This window comes from Theropithecus gelada, chromosome 18 (genome assembly GCF_003255815.1).
Source record: "Theropithecus gelada isolate Dixy chromosome 18, Tgel_1.0, whole genome shotgun sequence".
NCBI lineage: Eukaryota > Metazoa > Chordata > Mammalia > Primates > Cercopithecidae > Theropithecus > Theropithecus gelada.
Window position 1 is genome coordinate 22,787,192 of NC_037686.1, and position 22,615 is coordinate 22,809,806.

The window sequence follows — 22,615 nt, forward strand, 5'->3', positions numbered from 1 at the left end:
ATTAGAAATTAAAGAAAATTACACATACATGCATACACACACATGCGCACACACACAAACCGACATTCTCAGATAGCTATGGAAGTGAGACCTGCAAAAGTCACAGAATACTCAAGAACCAAATCATTGCAATATTATGCAACTTATTTACAGATCAGATAAATGAGGATGCTGAGTTACACTTCCAAACAAGATGAACACAAAGGCACCATATTTACCCTTTTTCCTTGAAAAACTGAGAAAACTGACAAAATATATCAAACAAGCTTTTCAAGACTCTAGACATCAAAGATAGAAAGTGATTCCTGACAGACAGAAAACAAACAATGTGAACCCAATGATTGTCCTAGCTTAGTAAACTGAGAATATTTGCAGGCCATGGTGCATGCAAGGGGAACTCAACAGAAGATTTGAGAAATTGAGAATCAGTGGTGACCAGAGAGGCTAAAATTGGTAGGCTACAGTGCCATGGACAACAGGGCTCTAGAGATATGTAGAAGGTCATCCCCACTTATTGAGTACTGATCAGCCTACATATATAAGAAAACTACCTAAGGGCAAGCAAAGTCCACCCAAAAGGATTAAAGGAAAGAGTGTTGATGCATACATGCAGTGGAGACTAGTGCCTATTCCCGGTAGCTAGACTGGAAGACTTTATGACCCAATGGGCATTAGCTAGATTACTCAAGAGTCTCATCTCAATAGAGGGAAATAATTAGCCCTACATTGAGTCATGAGATGGCCCCATGTAACAAATATTAAAAGCAAGACCTGAAAAATTAAAACTCTTTTCAGATACCTAGGTGCATCTTAGAAACAAAGCATGGAAAAATTACAGAAAAACAAAAATATTCAGAATCAGTAAGTTATAATTAGTGATTTCTGACATTCAATAAAAAATCATGAGTCATGCACAAGGGAGGAAACTATGTCCCATAATAAGAAGTAAATCAATCAACTCAAATCTACACATATATGTAACAGTTGGTAAAATCAGACAATTAGAAGATAAATATAGTTACTATATCACATATGTTCAAAAATATAAATGAAGACATGGGAGATACATGAACAACCCAAGTTGAAAAGACAACTAAAATATCTGAAATGAAAAATATACTAGATGAGATTAATGATAGATTAGACATTGCAGAATGTCTAGAAAATACTAGAAAATTGTAAGGCAGTAATAGAAACTGTGTGAAATGCAACACAGAAATAAAATGGAATTTTAAGTATTAACAAAGCATCAGCATCTTATGGGGCAAGTTTGAGTGGTCAAATATTAGAATCTCTAAAGTACAGGAAATAGGAATATAGAAAACATTTAAAGCTATAATATATCCAGAAATTTTCCAAATATGATGAAAACTATAAAACCAAAACTTCAATGCATCTCAATTATAAGAAATAAAACAATTATACCAAAACAAATCATAATAAAAATTCTCTAAATTAGTGACAGATAAAATATTAAAATTAGGCAAAGAAAAAATACATTACAAACAAAGTAACAACGATAAAAATGTCACATTTGTACCTTGAAACACTGTGAAAAATAAGACAACAGAACAGCATTTTTAAAGACAAAAAGGGGAACAAAGCCTGTCAACTCAGAATTATAGATGCAGCAAAAATGAGTTCCAAAAGTGATAGTAAAATAAACACTTCTTATGGTAGATAAAGCTGAAAACCTTGAAAACCAGTAGTCTCAAGCTATTAAAAAAAGCAAAAGGAATCTCTCTGGTCAAAATGAAAATTATTCTGCATAAAACCTTAATATACAGAAAGGAAGAAAGTGTACTGAAAGTGATAACAAAACATGAGAAAATGTATAATTCTTGCTTACCTTTTTAATCTATTAAAATATAATTGCCTGATTAAACAAAAATGCTGTGGGTATTTCTTGCAGTTTATTATATAGTTAATATAAAATGTATGACAGCAATAATGTAAAGAATAGGATAAGAAAAACGCAAGTATACTAGGTAAAATTCTTATACTGTATACACAGTGCTATAATGTCACCTGAAGGTAAGGTGTGACAACTTAAATATTTTTGCTATAAATCCTAACAGAATCATAAAAAGAAAATTAAAGAGTTACCACCAATAAAATATTAAGCTATAAGGGAATCACAAAAAGTAACCTGAAGGAAGGCAAAAAGAGAGGAGAGACAGAACAAAGAAAAACTGGGGAAAATGGAAAATAAATAGAAGGAGACTAGACTTAAAACCAATCTTATCAATACTCAAATATAAAAAACCTAAACATTCATTTCAATAATACTGTCAGATTGAATAATAAACACAGAACTTTGCCATATGCTAACTCTAAGAAACACTTTTAAACGTGTGGAAAGACAAACATACATTTAAATTTAAAGGGTGGAAATGATATACTATACTAACTCTAATCTAAAGAAAGTTGTAGTAGTCATATAAGTATTAGATAAATCCAACTACAGAGAAAAGAATATTACCAGGAATAAAGAAGACAATTTCATAATAATAAAGAGGTCAATTAATTAAAATAGCATATTACTAAAAGTTTATGCCTACAACTGAGATTTAAAATGTTAATAACAAAAAATCTTTAAAACATCTTTAAAATAAAATAAAAATATCTTTATGAGAAAGATATTTTTTAAACTTCCATGAAGAATTAATTATCTTCAGCACTTTACGAGGCCAAGGAAGGAAGATCACTTGAGCCCAGGAGTTTGAGACCAGCCTAGGCAATGTAGTGAGACCTTGTCGCTACAAATAAAATAAAATATTAGCCCAGCATGATGACATGTGGCATGTGTCTGTAGTCCCATTTACTTCAGAAGGTGAGGTGGGAGGATCACTTGAGCCCAGGAAGCAGAGGTTGCAATGAGCAGAGATCACACTACAGCATTCCAGCCTAGGTGACAGAGTAAGAGCCCATCTCAATAAAAAAAAGAATTTATTACCAAATTATGTAATAAATGTTTATATATAATAAAAAATTAATCTATAGCAAAATAGAAGTGTATTAACAACAAATTTACAGAAAAATATATACAAACAGCTGATAAATACATTTTTAAAATGATATTCTAATAGCAAAAGTAAAACAGAAAATATTTTACAATCATCTGTAACAAGTAAAAATCAGATAATGTCAAGTTCTAGTAATAATGTAGAGTAATTTGAACTCTCAAGCCTTTTGTGTAAATTATAAATGAATAAAATTTTGGAGAACAATTCATCAATAGCTAGTGTAGCTGAAAATACATGACATACGACCAAGCAATGCCATAGTCCCACATGTGAATGAAAAGATGCTACCAAATGTAAACTGCATCATTATTTATAAAGACAAGAAAGAATGCAAACAACATGGATTTCCATTGAAAAGATTGTGGAAATATAGTCTTTATACATTATGGAACATTTAAATAAAATATTACTATACAGCAATTATAATACCATACACACCAATGACCATGACACAGACCATGTTATGAGATTTCTAATTGCTTTCACATTTTATCATTTTTTATTCCCTAATTGTGAAGGAGATTTGTTGAACCTAATCTTTTTTTTTTTTTTTTTTTTTTTTTGAGACGGAGTCTCGCTCTGTTGCCCAGGCTGGAGTGCAGTGGCCGGATTTCAGCTCACTGCAAGCTCCGCCTCCTGGGTTTATGCCATTCTCCTGCCTCAGCCTCCCCAGTAGCTGGGACTACAGGCGCCCGCCACCTCGCCTGGCTAGTTTTTTGTATTTTTTTTAGTAGAAACGGGGTTTCACCGGGTTAGCCAGGATGGTCTCGATCCCCTGACCTTGTGATCCACCCGTCTTGGCCTCCCAAAGTGCTGGAATTACAGGCTTGAGCCACCGCGCCCGGCCGAAACTATTCTTTTTAATGTCTTCTAAGTCTTTGGTACTAGAGATCTACCAGTGCAAGTCCTTAGGAAGTTATCTTTTCTTTCTTCACCCATCTAAATAAAAACTTCTATAATAATATTATTGTATCCATATAATTGTACATTAGGCCAGGTAATTCAGGTTATTACATTTATTGGAGCAAGAAAATTTTAAAAAAGCATAATCAGTTTTTTGCCATTAGACTTGTTATGTAAATAGGGAATAATGCATATGTCATCTACATTTATCTTAATGTAAACTTAAGTTGTGACATTTGAACTCAATTGTGATGAACAAGATAGCACAGATGAGGTGACAATTTAAAGTCTCTGATTTCAATTACTGCATGGAAAAATAGTTACTATGTACTTTCAAACTGTTATAAGAATCATAGCTCCTGTATTTATGCATATATTACTAGCCAATAATAAAAAAATTCTATTACAGTAAATATGAATATTATACCAATCTATTTTAATTTATGATAGGATCTCTCTTTTGAGTTTGTGGGCATTAATGTGTACTGCTTGAAATATTGCAAGTGGATTTTCTATTGTTATTGTGGAAAACTTATAAAAACATAAATTCAAAAAGGCAAAAAACCTAATACCACCTACTGCCAGCTCACTATTATAAATGTATTCTCAACAGGGGGAACAACATTTTAAGGTCATAAAAGTCCAGAAAATTCCTAAACATTTAAAATAGAAATCATAAGCTTCTACAGGATAATACAAATATTCATTCTTTGGGCCCCTAGCGTCAGTTAAACATTTTAATTGAATACTTCTACCACCAGAAATCTTAGTAAATATACTTAATAAAAGATGCATAGATTTCTATTTGCTATTAAACTTAAAAAATATATGGTAGGTAGGACTTCAAGATGACTGACTAGAGGTGTCTGACACTCACTTCCTCTACAAAGAAATCCCAAAGCAGCAAGTGGATAAGCACCTAATGAATACAGCAGCTACGAGAAGACACTGGAATTCATCATGAAGTGACATGAAAACTCTGAGGCATGAAAGAAAAGGAAAGCAAAGCAGCCAGTCCAGCAGAGATCATCCTGAAGCCAGAAGAAACTGCCCATTGTGAGGGAAAAAGTGAAAAAGAGACCCTCAGTAGTCCACATTTCTACCATGGACTCCTGCAATCCTAACTGTGGAAAAGCCCCTCAGCCCTTGTGGGCCCTGAGACTAGTATAAGCAGCTGACTGACTGGAGACCATATGATGGCATTATTTTAGATAGGGAGTTCATGCTGGCTCCCACATACCAAATGAGTTCCAAGCAGCTGCAGCACAGTGTCATTTTGAGAGTTTAGTGCACATCAAACTACATTCTGCTCTGGGGTCCAATAGTCCCTGCATCTCCACATCCCGGGAGTCCTGCTGATATTCTCCCGCATCTATGCAGAAGGCTGCAGCATAATAACACCAGCTGAATCCAGTGGTGTAGCCAGGTTCCCAGCACTCTATCTCACACAGTTCCCTATGTCCCAGAGAACAGGTTGTGCAGCATACCAGAGAGGCTTCCGTTAATATAAGAGGAAAGCTGCCTGCCCAAGGACATTGCCACCGACAGCATGCCACCTCCCGTGGCAGGTGCTCTGCCTTCTTGCATGGGCCTTCAGAAGGCTTGTGGACCAACCAAACTGTGTGTAGTCCCAGGGCCTGATGACAACTCTGCCTCTCCTGCCATCCCTGCTAGAATCTGCATGTACCTTCAGAGGCCCTGAGGATAGACATACCTGGCCCACCACTGCTGGCACCAGCACCAGAACATGTCATCCAGTGGACCGGGGATTGATGTGCACCTACTGCTGTCATCACAAGTGACCAACCATTATCACTACCTGGGGGCCCAAGGACATGCCCACACAAGCTGCTGCCGCCACCACTGGCACCCAGGCATGTCACCTGGAAGCCCAAAGACTGGCTCACCTCGACTTGTCACAACTGGTGCCCACATATTCTACCTGGGATCACAGGACCCACAACCTTGGCTCACCACCATCACCACTGGTGTCCAAGGACTATCTCCAGCAAAGCTTCACCTCAGCCTCCACAAACAGCAGCAGCCTAAGCTGCTCAGGAACTCACAGACACCACTGACATTAATTAGAACCAAAGAAATTATATGGGAACTACACTACTGCACTTACCCAAAATCAAAGCCAAAGCACTTTAGCCAGTCAACACTACAGCTACATCTAAAGGAAAAAGTCTTTCCTTATAAAATCCAATCCATAAAATTAGAAGTACCTGTTACACCAGATGCACAGATACCAACATAAGGACACAAGAAACAAAAAAAATAAGGAAATATAACATCTCTAAAGAAGCACAATAATTCTCCTGTAATCAATACCCCCAAAAAGAAAATGTAGATGAATGAAAAAGAATTCTAAATGATATTACGGAAACTGAGTGAGATACAAGAGAACACATGTAACAATACAGATATCAAGAAAACAATTAATAATCTGAAAAATGAATTCAACTGAGACAGATATCACCAAAAAAGAACAAAACCAAAATCCTAGAAATGAATAATTCAAGGAATTAAATAAAAACTCAATTGAGAGTTTCAGCAAAGACAAAATCTAGCAGAATAAGGAATGTATGAACTTTAAGACAGGTCTTTTGAAATACCCCAATCAGACAAAAACAAACAAACAAACAAACAAGAGGAAGAAGAAAGTATTAAAAAGAACAAAGAAAGTCTATGTGACATATGGGACACCATAAAGTGAACAAATATTCTAATTTTGAAAGTTCCAAAAGAAGAAGAGATCAGCAGAACCGTGGAAGACATATTCAACAAAACAATAGTTGAAAAATTCCCAAATATTTCAAGACATCCAGGTGGAAAAAAAAAAAAGCTCACAGATTTTCAAATAGATTCAACCCCAAAATGTCTTCTCCACAGCACATTATAGTCAAACTCTCAGCATCACATACAAAGAGAAGTTTCTAAATACAGCAAGAGAAAAGCGTCAAGTCATACCAAGGGAATCAGCAGCAGACTAACAGTGGATTTTACAACAGAAATTTTATAGGGTAGGAGAAAATCAAATGATATATTCAAAGTGATGAAAGAACAAATCTCCAGCCAAGAATACTGTTTCCAGCAAAGCCATCCTTTAAAACTGATGAAGAAATAAAGTATTTTCAAGACAAACAAAAGCTGAGGGAATTCGTCACTATTAGACTGATCCTGTAAGAAGTACTAAAGAGAGTCCTATACCTGAAAGTGAAAGGAAAATATCTACTATCAAGAAAACACATGAAAATATAAAACCCACTGCTAGAGCAGATATGCAAATAAAAAAGAGAAAAGAATCAAAAGTTATCACTATAAAAACCTTTTTATTATTGTAAAGGTTAGCAATAAAAGAGGAATAAAGGAACAAGGATAGACAAAACTATCAGAAAACAATTAACAAAATAACATGAGTAAGTCTTCACCTAACAATAGCAACCTTGAATATAATTGGTTTAAATTACCCAGTTAAAATAATCCACTGGCTGAATGGATTAAAAGAAGAAAAAGGCCCAACTATATGCTACCTATAAGAAATTTACCTCACCTGTAAAGACATACTTACAACTGACAGGAAGGCATGAAAAAAATATTACAGATGAGCAGAGCCAAAAACATGCAGGAGTAGCTATATTTATAAAAGAAAATATACTTAAATAAAAAAATTAAAAGTGACAAGAAGGTTACGATGTAATAATAAAGAAATCAATTCTGAAAGGGGATATAGCAATTGTAAATATATATGCACCCCAAACTGGATCACCCAGATATATGAAACAATTATTAGAACTAAAGAGAGATATAGGATTCAGTATAATAACAGAGACTTCAACACCCCACTTTCAGCACTGGACATATCACCAAGAGAGAAAATCAACAAAGAATAATCACACTTGATCTTCACTGTAAAGCAAATGGACCTCACAGACATTTACAGAGCATTTTACACAACAGCTGCAAAATACAGTTTCTTCTCATTAATGCATAAAACATTCTCTACGATAGACATATGTCAGGCCACAAAACTAGTTTCTACAAGTGTTTGAAAATTGAAGTTATATCAAGTATCTTCTAGGACCACAATAAAATAAAACTAAAAATCAGTAACAAAAGGAACCTTGGGAATTCTAAAACTACATAGAAATTAAGCAACATGCTCCTGAACAATCATTGAGTTCAGAAAGAAATTAAAAAAGGAAATTAAAAGGTTTTTGGAAACAAATGAAAATTGAAATGCAATATATAAAAACTCATTGGATACAGCAAAAGGAGTGCTGAGGGGGAAGTTTCTGGCAATAAATGCCTACATTTGAAAAGTAGAAAAATTTTCAACAATTTAACAATGCACCTCCATGAACTAGAAAAGCAAGAGCAAACCAAAACTCAAATTAGGGCAGAAAAAGAAATAATAAAGAGGAGAGCATAACTAAATAAAATAGAGAAAAAAAATTAATAGAAACCATCAATAAAATAATGTTGGTGTTTTGAAAAGTTGAACAACTGATAAACTTCTACCTTGACTAAAAAACCAAAAGAGAAGTCTCAAATTAATAAAATGAGAAACAAAAAAAGGACACATTACAATGGACGCTATGGAAATACAAAATATTATTAGAGACTTTTACGAACAACTTGATGCCAACAAATTGAAAAACCCAGAGGAAATGGATAAATTTCTGGACACAATCTGCCAAGATTGATCCAAGAAGGAATTGAAAACAAGAACAAACCAATTATCAGTACTACGATTGAGTTAATAATAAAATATCACCCACAAAAGAAAAGTCTAAGACTCGCTGGCTTTACTGCTGAAATCTTCCAAACATTGAAACAAATCGGTCTCAAATTATTCCAAAAAATTTAAAGAGGAAGAAATAATTTCTAACTTATGCTATGAGGCCAGCATTACGCTAATAACAAAACCAACCAGACAATGATACAACACAAAAATAACACTATAGGCTAATATCCCTGATGAACATAGGTGTAAAAATTTTCAACATAGTACTAGCAAACTGAATCCAACAACATATCGAAAAGACAGTACATCATGCGCAAGCAGAATTTTATCCAAGAATGAAAGGATGATTCAACATACACAAATCAATAAATGTGATACACTACATCAACACAATGAAGGACAAAAACCGTGATACTCTTAGTACACACAGAAAAAGCATTTGATAATAGTCAACACTGCTTCATGATAAAAACTCTCAATACATTAGGCATGGAAGGAACAAAACTTAACATAATAAAGACCATATATGACAAACTCATAACAAACATCATGTTGAATGTGGAAAATCCGAACATCTTTTCTCTAAGAACTGAAACAAGACAAGGATGATCACTATCATCACTCTGATTCAACAAACACTGGAAATTCTAGCTAGAGCAATCAGACAAGAGAAAGAAATAAAAAGCATACAAATTAGAAAAGAGGAAGTAAAATTATCCCTCTTTGCACATAACATAATCTTACAGGTAGAAAAATCTCAGGACTCCATCAAAGAAAATATTAGAACTGATAAATTCAGTAAAGTTACAGTATAAAAAGTTAACTTACATCAGTAGCATTTATATATGCCAATAACTAGTTGAAAAGAAATCAAGAAAGCAATCCCACCTACAAGAGCTACCAAAAGAAGCCTAAGAATAAATTTAACTAAAGAAATGAAGCACCTCTTCAGCAAAATCTAGAAAACACTGATGAAAGAAGTTGAAAAGGACACAATTTGAAATACATCTATGCTCATGAATAAAAATAATTAGTATTATCTTAAAATTATCATGCACCCAAAGCAATTACAAAATCCAAGGCAATCTGTATCAAAATACCAATGACTTTCTTCACATCAATAGAAAAGCAATTCTAAAATTCATAATGGAACTACAAAATAACCTGAATAGTCAAAGCAATACTGAGGAAAAATAGCAAAGCTGATTGCATCACACTACCAGGCTTCAAAATATACTAAAAAACTATGGTAGCCAAACACTATTGTACTGATATTAAAAAATGTACACAAGTGGAACAGAATATAGAACTCAGAAATCAATACACATATTCATAACTACTTGATTTTCCACAAAGGCACCAAGAATGTACCACAAAGTCACAAGAAATCCACCAAGAGGGGAAAGAACATCCTCATCAGTAAATTAAATTGTGTGAGAAAACAGGATATCCACATGCAAAAGAAGAAACTAGATCCTCATCTCTCACCATATACAAAAAATTAACTCAAAGTTGATTAAGGACTTAAATGTAAGTCCTAAAATATAAAACTAGTAGAAGGAGACAAGGGAAATGCTTCAGGATATTTGTCTAGGCAAAATTTTGTGGCTAAGCCTTCAAAAGTACAAGCAACAAAACAAAAAATACACAAATGGAACTATATTAAACTAAAAAGCTTCTTCACAGCAAAAGAAACAATCAATAGAGTGAAAACACAACTTGTAAAATGGGAGGCAATATTTGAAAACTAATCATCTAACAATGAACTAACATCCAGAATACACAAGTAACTCATGCAACTTAACAACAACACGAAAAACAAATAACCTCATTGAAAAGTGGTCAAATATCTGAATAGACTTTTTCAAAAGAAAACATACAAATGGCCACCAGATATATTAAAAATGGTTAGCATCACTAATCTGAAAAATTAAAAAGAACATTTGATGTCGTGAATCAAAATATCTGCAATGAGATATGATCTCAACCCAGTTAGAATGGCTATTAACACAAAGAAAAAAAATAGCTAATGCTGTTGAGAATGCAGAGAAAAAGCAACTCTTAGATACTGTTGGTAAGAATATAAATTAGCACAGCCATTTTGACAAACAGTATGGAGATTTCTCAACCAATTGAAAACAGAACTTCCATATGACCCAGCAATTCCATTATTGCATATTTATTGAAAAAAATTGGTATATCAAAAAGATACCTGTACCCCCATATTTATTGCAGTACTATTCACAATACCAAAATATGGAATAAAAATGTATCTATCAATGCATGGATAAGATAAAGAAAATGTGATGTGTGTGTGTATGTGTATATACACACACGTATATATATAAAATATGTATATATACATATATAATATACACATATAATATACACACATATATTATATATACATATATCATATGTAATATGTATATATTGTATATATTATATGTATATATTACATATTATATATATACATTATATATTATATTATATACACATATATATTATGTGTGTACATATTTAGACACACAATGGAATACTATTCAGTTATCAAAGAGAATAAAAAAGTGAATGAATTCCTGTCATTTGCAGCAACATGGATGGAATTGAATTATATTCACTTATATTAAGTGAAATAATCCAGTCACTGAAAGACAAATATCACATGTTCTCACTTATATGGAAATTAATAAATTTATCTCATGGATGTGGAGTGTAACGACGGTTACAAGAGACCAGTAAGGGTGTGGTCGGGGGATGATGGAGGTTGTTTAATGGGTTTAGGCGTATAGATAAATAGTAGGAATAAGTTCTGGTATTCAATAGCACAGTAGGGTCACTATACTTAACAACAATATATTATATATTTCAAAATAGCTAAAAGAGAAGATTTGAAATATTCTCAACATGAGGAAATGACAAATATTTGAGGTGATGAATACCCTAATTACCCTGTTTTGATCATTAAACATTGTATGTATCAAAATATCACATGTATTCCATAAATATGATTATTATTATGTATGAAAATTTTAAAACTATGTTAAATACTACTTTACACTCAATAGACTTATAAGCAAACAAACAAATACAACTGACAAAGTCAAATACTGAGCATGTAGAAGTTTCCATCAGTGCTAGAGGAAGCAGAAACTCATAAAAACCCCTTTAAAACACACACACACATATATGTATGTGTTCCCATACACATATATTACACACACACACACACACATATATATATGTGCCTAGCCTTTGACACAGCATTCTTTCTTTCAAGCATTTTCCCAAGAGAAATAAAATCATCTATCAGTGATAAGATGTACAGAAAAAATACATATAACAGCTTTAGTCGCAATAGCCCCAAACTGAAAACAATGCTAGAGTACATTAACAGATAAATGGAAAAACAAATTGTAGTGTATTCTTACAATTTAAAAAAGATGCACTCCATCATGAATGTACCACGCACCTCTATTTACTGCCACCCAATTCATTAGACAATTATCTGCCTTTGTGCCCTGACAAGGTTTCCTTTAACTAGAGGTCAGGATAAAACTCAAGCATGATCTATTTGAAATTCAGATTTAATTTTATATTGACATCCATATGCAATCTTGACTAAGTAGACTTTTTGTAAAAATGTTAAAGTTTAACATATTATTTATTAAGAATGATGAGCCGTTGTTATTGTTGTTTATGCCATATGTGGGGTTGGCAAGCCAGGCGACTTAAACTTCATTTTTATAGAAGAAAAGTTGAGTCTCCACATATAATTGCTATATTAAAGTTGTAAAGTTTGTTTTAATTATAATGTATTTTTCTAAATGTTATTTCTTGTTTGCAAAGAGTCACATTCTCTGACGAATGCTGTGTTAAATTAGGCAGCACTTGTGGAATCTGGTTGCTGTGTAAAATTCTAAACACCACTTGTTTTATTGGAAAGAAATTGCATTCATCAGTGAATGAGTCATTAAAATTATGTATATCCACCTCAGCTGTGTTATCTTGACGGCTTAGGCTGAAAGCTAAAAGCAAAAAACAAATCCCACCAATATTTCAAAAGTGGACATAAGTCTTTTTGTAGTCAAAATCTTTCAGTATTTATTATAGCTACTAGGTCAATTGTTACTGCAATTTTTAAAAGCAATTAATTCCTTCTATTATTTTTTCCTTTATTTTTATTAAGTTCACAGATTATGGGAGAAATGGCTTGATATTTTTAAGTTCTTTATTTCGTTATGTTATTTTCTTTTGCTTTACAACGTATGGATCCTACTGAGATTTAGCAATCTGTTGCAGCTTCCAATTTGTTTTCTACCTGAAGCCAAAGCAAGGAAGTCTTTAAAATTATGTCAGTATAATAAAATGTTGATAAAATACTATAAAAATAAAAGTTTCAACCCATAAAAAATCAGTTTTTAGTTATATAACAATGTTCAACATAAGACATAAAAAAAATCTAAGGTATGAAAATATAAATATTGTTTTTCTAAGTTATTAAACAGCTTTGAAGTAACTGATTTTCATCATACTACAGTTAATCTTTTTTAAAAAGAAAAGTGAGAAAGAAATAAGACCCAAAAGCTCACTTCAAAACATAGTGAGGCCAGGCGTGGTAGTTCACACTTGAAATCCCAACACTTTGGAAAGCTGAGGAAGAAGGATGGCATGAGATCAGGAGTTCAAGACCAGTCTGGGCAATATAGTGAGACCATGTCATCTCTACCAAAAAACCAAAACAAAACAAAATTAAAAAACAACAGTGAAATATTATGAGAATGTCCCTTGCCTGTGCAACATTTCATTACTTACAAGCTCCCTTTAGGTTCCCAGCTTCTTGCTTTACATTACATTGTACACTGTGCTGCAAACACAGTTCTGAAAGGGTGGGAATCTAACAAATGTACTCAGGGACATTTGTTACATTCTCCACAGGCTCTGTCTACATGTGAGAATTATCAAAAATGCCTTATAAAGGCCAAATTACTATCATAAATTATACAAAGGCAGCTCTTAACATGCAAATGAGATTCATCCCCAAACACGTGTTTCACACCATCTTAGCTTCCACATCTCCCCACCACCCCCCTCACTTCAAGCCTTCTCCTAGCCATCACCTGTGCCCTGGGCCATTAACTCTTCCCATGGACCACTTCCACAAGATACATCATCTTGTGTCTTTCCTTTATATTCTCCACAGTACAAAAGTTGCAAGGAAGTTATATGGTCCAACGATTTTTGCCATGGAAGATTTATAATTGTTCTTTCCTTCTTTTCTTCCTCTCTTTACACCCCTTTCAATATGAGACTGCTAGATGAAATTTTTCTCCTTCTCAATCTGTCCTTGTTTTATGCTGGCCCTAAACTGCTATCACTGGCCATGTCTTATGCATCTCATTTTTCCTGGGAAAGATTATTTTTCCTGGCATTAAAAAAAAAAATTATTTATTTATTTATTTACTTATTTATTTCTGCTTGCCTCTCTGATTGAATGATGGCAAGGCAAGAAGATGAGTGGCGAATTGGTGCTCTCCACTTCATTCTTTTGCAATACTAAATTTCTATTTCTCCATTTGCCTTAATTGGGTGGACATTATTTTAAATTTTCTCATAAGGAATTGGTAAAATATACATGGTCTTAGGTTACATTTTTTCACAGATCCATTTCTTCTTTGTAATTTTTATATTACTATTTTTATATCTTCCCTCTTATTTTGTGATACCCAGTTAGAGATATGAGAGATTAGGCTACCTATTCTAAGTTACCCTCCTAAAATTGTATTACAATTTACATCTGTGGAATTAGCCCATCAAGGCAAAGGTCATCTATTTAATATCTTGACTGGATAGTGATATTCTAAAGGAAAAAAACAAAAACAATAATGAACTTTATTCCATTGCAATTTATTCTATCTATACACTTTACCAGCTTAAACAGCATTTCTGGATTTGTCTAGCAATTTAAGCCTGTTAATGATACAATGTTCAATTGTCCTCAGAGTACAAATTGACACAATGGAAATTGTCCCTCCTAGTAGGAGTTTTTTAACCAATCAGTAGTTGTCTTATAAACTTTCCATTTTGAAGAAAGTAGAAGATCTGAACTTTTTTGCCATAAGAGACTACCTTGCCCTCATTCTCTAAGTATGATTCTATCGACACTAAGAAGCTCATGACAATATAATGTCAGGATTGTATCCTTTTATTATATGTCTTGGTTTTCTTTCTACGTACTATCTATTGCCCAGAATTTTCTTAGGAACAGATCCTACAAAACTGCTGCTATGCTGAATAACTCTGTTACGACCTGAAAATAATATCTGAGAATTACTTATCCCTGAACAGTAAAATCTTGTTTTGCCACATCCTTTTCAAAAAAAGAATAAAAGCACGATTTTATGAAGTCACTAGACTATTAGAATACATTTAAAATTTTGTATGATCTGGCTTGTTCTATGAAATATGTTTTAATTCTTCATTAAAGGGGATCAAAACTGAACTTTGACCATATTAAAGGAAGGACTCAGAAAAGATTGAGTTGATTTGCCTTAGAGCTTTAGCAGAATGCTGAGAAGCTCAGAAATGTAATTTAATTATGCATGAGTAAGAAAATGCCAGAATTCACAGGAGACTTCCAGGTCAAGGAAGCAGTGAGTTAGCCCTGGCTGAAAGTTTCAGGGTCTTGGAAATAATAACTTTATGTAGTCATGTTCTTTCCTTAGACTTTCCTTTCAAGTTTTATAAGTTTGAATACTATTCATATTCAATACATATAAAGTACTATTCATATTTAGAGAAGCAGCACTTAAATGTACCTGATAGGAAACTATCTGCTTAATCTTAGGAGAAGAATCTCCTACAGGAAGAGACACTGTGTGAGGAGATGGAACAGTGGAGAGCACATTTTGATAGACACATTCAGAGACTGTCTGTCCTGGCCCTGGGATTGTCACTGAGAAAACTGTAAGGAAACTTTATCTGTTCCAACAGAAGGACAGATGGCCTCAGGCAGTTCAAAAGGATGAAGGTAGAGGACTTGTGTGGGATATTAGAATTGTGTATTTCATGTGACCTAAATTATTCTCCTTTGTTTCCCTCAAAATTCTTTAGTAAAATCTACATTATTCACTGGTAGATTGCAAAATCAGCTTCCTGTAATTTGATAAAAATATTGTCCCAATGTTGGCACAGAGTAAAAATAGAGACTGCCTCCAGAACAGCCAAGCATAACTGGGTTAAATGTAGCACAAAATGCAGAGATTGATAAAAAGCAGCAAAGACAAATCTTGAATCTCAAACTCTGTTTGCTTGGATTTGTGGAAAAGCTGTGAGCTGGAAAAACCTCTTAGCCAGAACAAGGACATTAGGAGCTTCTCTTTTACCACTCTAGCTGACACAATACTGGGGGATCACCAAAAAAGCTATGGACACTGCTGAGAAGGATTTACTTACAACCAGAAACATTAGGGTGACGACGACCGACGTGGCCTTAAGGATCCCCTCAGCTTGACTAAACATTAAATAGGTTTCTTCCTGATTGTAAGTCCCTGACCTTCCTTTTCTTAGAGTATTTACCACTTACTTTAGAAAACTTGTAGTTGTAAATTCTTTCTGCAGCTTTGAAAGGAATGTAAATCTCCCAGCCTACCAGTTTTACAGCCCAGGAAACGTCTTTCTCAAGGACTTGGAAACAATCTCTTTGAAATGTAAATACGGAAGGAGGTAACATCCCTATCTGCCAGTCTCTGTGGGAGGGTAGGAAATGAACTTGAATGGACACCAATTAGCAAACACAGAGGATCTAATCACAGAGAAACACAGTCTCACACTCAGGAATAACTCGGCATGCTCCACAACTCCCACTGGTCAATAACCCCACTAAATGTTCCCCAGTGCTTGTCCACCACAGCACTTAAAAACCCTTCACCTGGGAGGCCGAGGCGGGCGGATCACGAGGTCAGGAGATGGAGACCACCCTGGCGAACACGGTGAAACCCCGTCTCCACTAAAAATACAAAAAATTAGCCGGGTGCGGTGGCGGCGCCTGTAGTCCCAGCTACTCGGGAGGCTGAGGCAGGAGAATGGCGGGAACCCGGGAGGCGGAGCTTGCAGTGAGCTGAGATCCGACCACTGCACTCCAGACTGGGCGACAGAGCGAGACTCCGACTCAAAAAAAAAAAAACAAAAAACAAAAAACCCTTCACCTTTTGTGTCCATTGAGTTAAGTATCCAGACTGGGTCTTTGTTCCTTCTCCAGTTGCTGGTAGTAATGTCAAAATGAAATAATTCTGTCTACTTATCTCTGGAACATTTTTTTTTTAACAATGTTTAATTAGCTCTACAAGGATACCAGAAGCATATTTAAGTGTACCTGCAAAAAAAAAAAAAAAAAAAATTAGAAAATAACCAAGTATAACAGCCAAGTTTGTTTTTAAATATTTATTATAATGTAATCTATAGTTTATATCTTTTTCTATAAGTTATTATTTAAGAACTGTTCAGTCATTTTAAGAGCTCTAACTTTGTAAAAAGAAGATGGATTCATTGTGGACCAACAAACTTCAGAAAGTTTAGTTATTATCTTAATGTACACCACTTAGCAACACATCTGAATTGTAAGTCTGTGCTTAAAAAATAATATTTAAGAAAATATTTCCAGGTACATTTGCATAGCTGAAGTCTCAGAATTCATTATTTTCAATAGTGGCTCTAAAGATTAAATTTAATAATGCAGGTAAAGTGTTTAGCACAGTTCTTGGTACCTAAAAGATAGTGAAATCTTAGGCAAGTCTTTGGTCTACTATGAGCCTCAGTTATTCAACTGTCTAAAGGAGATAGTAACAATACCTATTTTATAAAATAATTGTAAGGAATAAAGTAGATGTCTGTATAAAGTACTTAGCAGATTGCTAGGCACATACTAAAGTTTAGTGAGTACTTTCCTTAGGATTTTTATTAATATGAATTTAGGAGCCAATTAATTTAGGATTAATATGAATTTAGAACGAAGTTCATCACATCCATTTAGACTTAGAGATTGCTTCTCCAATCATCTCACACATAAGAAGTAACCTGTTGCTGAATTTGCTCTCCTAACCCTATACATCGGTGCCATGAATACTTTCAGAAATCCAAAGAGTGAGACTCATTGTGATGAGCAATGAGCATTTTGACGGGTGTTGGAAACTCCATATTGTGCAATATGTTTTATGTGATTGCTCAAGAGCTTTCAGGAATCTAATCAGTTTTCAGAAGACTAAACTCCATATTGTGTAATATGTATTATGTGCTAGCTTAAGAGTTTTTAGGAGCCTAGACCTAGTTCAATCCACCCAACAACTTTCTTTGAGACCCTTCCAATATCAGCCTTCCTCCAATGCCCAGACTCTTAGATATTCATGCAAATGGCCAAACACAAATCATTAGAATTTCTTCATACCATTTCCTCTTAAAAGACAGGGATATTCAATCATTAGAGAACTCTTCCAGTTTCCTGAGGCCTCTGCATCATACTAACAGGAATAACTTCACTTTTCTCAATTATTGGTTTAATGTCTTTGACAAAAGATCACCAGCTCCATGGAAATTTTTCTCTGAGTATTTCTGTGATACTCTGATTCTTCACATATGTTTAGCAATGCATCTATTTGATCCAGCATCATGTTTTATAGGTGGGGGTGGCACTACAGGGTCTCCCAGTGTGCCATCAAATACTTCTGTGGTCCCTACAACTTACAGTTTTCTGAGAGCAGCTTGTGATAAAGTTGGGGAAGGAGTTATAGATTTGTTTTCAGCTTTATTAATGGGGTCTCATGATAGTGTTGACTCTGCCCCCATAATAATGGTCTTGGGCCAAACAATTCAATATCAAAAATGATGTACTTGTAAGGTGTAGTCTTCTCATTAAATTATATGCAATGATGATGGCTACTTCTTTCTTCCAATTGAATAAATTTCCCTTAGAGATGACTTATTCCTGATGTAGCTGGAACACTGGCAACAAACCAAGTGTTAAAAGAAAACTTCAGCCTAATTAAATTTAAATTAGTTTAATTGAGCAATGAATGATTCATGAAATCGGGCAGCCCCCAGAATCACAGCAGATTCAGAGAGACTCCAGTGATGCCTCCTGGTCAGAACAAATTTATGGAAACAAAAAAGGAAGTAACATACAGGAATCGAAGGTGAGGTACAGAAACAGATGAATTGGTTACAGGTTGGCGTTTACCTTATTTCAACACAGTTTGAACACTCAGCAGTGTATGAGTGGTTGAAGTATGGCTGCTGGAATTGGTCAAGACTCAGCCACTGTTACAGGTGCATACTCCTAAGTTAGGGTTGTCTACCCACTAAGTTAGGTTGCAGGTCATCCACAAGGACTCAAATACAGAAGTATGGAGGGAGTCCTTCTCAGGACTTGTTTAGTTTGCTTTAACACAAGCTTTTATTCTCCATTTTACTAGACATGCGCAGGCACATCTAATTCTTACCTGGTCTCAGGATGGGACCCCTGATATTAAAATCACAGTTATGGAATTTTTTACTTGCTACATTTAAATGTAAAACATTGGTAACCTTGTTTTTGAACTTTCATTATATTTCTTTATGTTTTAATTTACATTTTGCTAACATAATAGATTTAACTATTTAACCCCTGATTCTTCCCTTGGGGTGAGCTGTGTGCATGTGCAGTGGCCTACCAGCACTTGGGAGGTGAGTATGCACGTTGAGTTTATTGGAGTTGTATACATGCTCACTTGGGGTGTTCTTCCCTTACCAATCAAACATCCATAGACATTCATATAGAAGGTCATACATATACCAGTTAAGCTCCACCATTTTGCCTCTTAATGAGTATGCTTGAGGACACTTGTCCAACTCCTGAGATCTTATCAGGAGGCTGCTGATTGCCAGTTTTAGGTGTTTTTTAATCATTTGGGAGACTGCCTTTCCCTGGCACTGGCTGTGACCAATTATAATTTTACAGAGGCAGTTTAATAACCACCTGACCATCACCTGATGGTTGCCTGATATTCCTAGTGGTGCTGGGGGGGCGCCTCTCCTACGCTGCTCATGTCTGACTAGCTACCTACTGTAACACACCTGGCATCTCCAGGGCAAGTGTTCTAATTTGTTTGGTATATCTAAGCACATGGCATAATTGTCAAGAGGATACATTCTGTAGAAAGTGGAAAGCCTGCCTTTTCCCTATCAGAAAAGTAACGTTATCATCCTCCAATTTGTTTTTAGAAATGAAATTGATCCTTTACACAATGTTTTCCAGTCTTACAGAGAAAAAGTGTTTTAAGAAATAATTAATATTTCATCCTAAATAGAATCTATCACTTTGTTTCTCAGCCAGGCAAAATCAAATTTCTATACTATTGTTCCAATTTTAAAAAAACTCTAAAGAATGATATCTTTTAGCAATTCTAAACCAAATACATTTTACCATCAAAGAGCTATCATGCTTTCAACTTATTTTTCATGCCAGATGTCTTTGTAGGCCCATTTCCAATTTTAACTAAATCTCAGACACATCAATGGATATCAATTAATCTGGTTCCACTCACAAAGACTAGTATCCATGCAGTATAAAATTTAAAAATTTGACAAATGAAACTGAAGTATAAATACTTAGAATGAATAAAAAAGACTGGAAATTAAAGAAAGTAATCCTGCAATATTACTTTAAATCCTAAATCAGCAAAGAATGAAATGTTAAGTCCTGGAAAGGTTTTGAAATGTACTTAACCCAACAATAGTTCTTGAGCTCCATTCCGATCTACTTTTGCTTTATAGTTTATACTGTGCTCATCACACAATTTCATTTAAACTTTACGGTAACCCATGGAGGTAGATACTCCAATTATGCAGCAAGTTGGTGCATGGCAAAGCTGATATATAAATAAAACCTCAAGTTTCATAGTCTCAATACCTTCCATTGTGTGGAAACTAAACTTCCATATAGTTTCAGAACTTACCCTGACTTAATTTTGTTCTAATGACCAAAGTTCAATTATCAAAAATTATCATGTAGTTATATACCATCTATTATAATAAATACGCACAAATTTAGGCACAGAGAAAAGGTTAACACAGCCTGGGAAACACTTGTCAGAGCTTGATTGCTGAAATTGAAGCCATCCCCTAGAAAACTTTGTAAAATTGATTAATGGGAGGAAAATCTACCTAGGCTTGCAGCATGATGTAAACCAAAATAAAATTCTAAGCCCCCTAACCAACTGATGGCCCTCCTCTCTTGGCCAAGGGAGTTCCAAAGTTAACCTGAAAAATTAGTTCAGGCAGTGATGGGAAGTGGGGATCGGATATGCCTCATTATAGCTTCCTCCCTTTGGAATTCGGCACAATGGACCGGCATTAACAGTTAAACAGAGATCTTAAAACTGGCAAGAAAATCTCTTGGTAGCAATAAAATACCAGATTCCAACCTGAGTCTAGTATAGCATCACATGACAGATAATAGGCCCTGAAAGATATCGAAGTATTTTACCCAAAAATATATTTCTTTGATATATTTTGAAGTGGCCCTGAAAAGCTCTCTTGTGAGAAAAAATCTACATTCTGTAGAGAATCCGCTTCCCTTTCCAGGTCTTTTCCCTGCTCCAGGAGAGAATTAACTAAGAGTCTGGCACCTTTTTAGATCTGAGAAGAGTTCTGAAGCCTGCTACCTGGAGGCTTCATTTGCATGATAAAAATCTTGGTCTCCCCACAACGAGGTGGTGGCTCATGCCTGTAATCCCAGCACTTTGAGAGGTCGAGGCCAGTAGATCACAAGTTCAGGAGATCAAGACCATCCTGGCTAACACAGTAAAACCCTTTCTCTACTGAAAATACAAAAAATTAGCCGGGAGTGGTGGCGGGCGCCTGTAGTCCCAGCTACTCGGGAGCCTGAGGCAGGAGAAGGCTTGAACCCAGGAGGTGGAGGTTGCAGTGAGCCAAGATCGCGCCACTGCACTCCAGCCTGGGCAACAGAGCGAGACTCCATCTCAAAAAAAAAAAAAAAAAAAAAAAAACTTGGTCTCCACAACCTCTTCTTTTAACCCAGATATTTCTTTCTATTGATTCCTGATCTTTAGATAATAACAGCTCTTTCAACCGATTGCCAATCCAAAAATCTTTTAACCTGCCGATGACCTGGAAGCCCCTGCTTCTAGTTGTCCCACCTTTCAGACCCAACCACTGTGTAACTCATGTGTATTAATTGATAATTTATGTCTTTCTAAAATGTATAAAACCAAGCTGTAGCCTTAACACCTTGGGCACATGTTGTCAGGACCTTCTAGGGCTGTGTCAGGAGTCAAGGTCTTCATGTCAGAGATATTTTAACCAGAGCAACTCCATCTTCAATATAAGCTGGGTAAAATAAGGCTGAAACTTACTGGGCTGCATTCCTAGACAGTTAAGGCATTCTAAGTCACAGGATGAGATAGGAGGTCAGCACAAGATACAGGTCATAAAGATCTTGCTGATAAAACAACCTGCAGTAAAGAAGCTGGCTAAATCCCACCAAAACCAAGACGGCCACAAGACTGACCTCTGATCATCCTCACTGCTGCACTCCCACCAGTGCCATAACAGTTTACAAATGCCATGGCAATGTCAGGAAGTTACCCTCGATGGTCTAAAAGGGGGAGGTGTGTATCATGTTTAGCATATAATCAAGAAATAACCATAAAAATGGGTAACCAGTAGACCTTGGGGCTTCTCTGTCTATGGAGTAGCCATTATTTTATTCTTTTACTTTCTTAATAAACTTGCTTTTGCTTTGCACTGTGGACTCGCCCTGAATTCTCTCTTGCATGAGATACAAGAACCCTCTTTTGGGATATAGATTAGGACTCTTTTCATGTAACATCTTTCTGATGATCACAGAAGTAACTATAGTGCAGAAACTTTGAACCCAAAGACT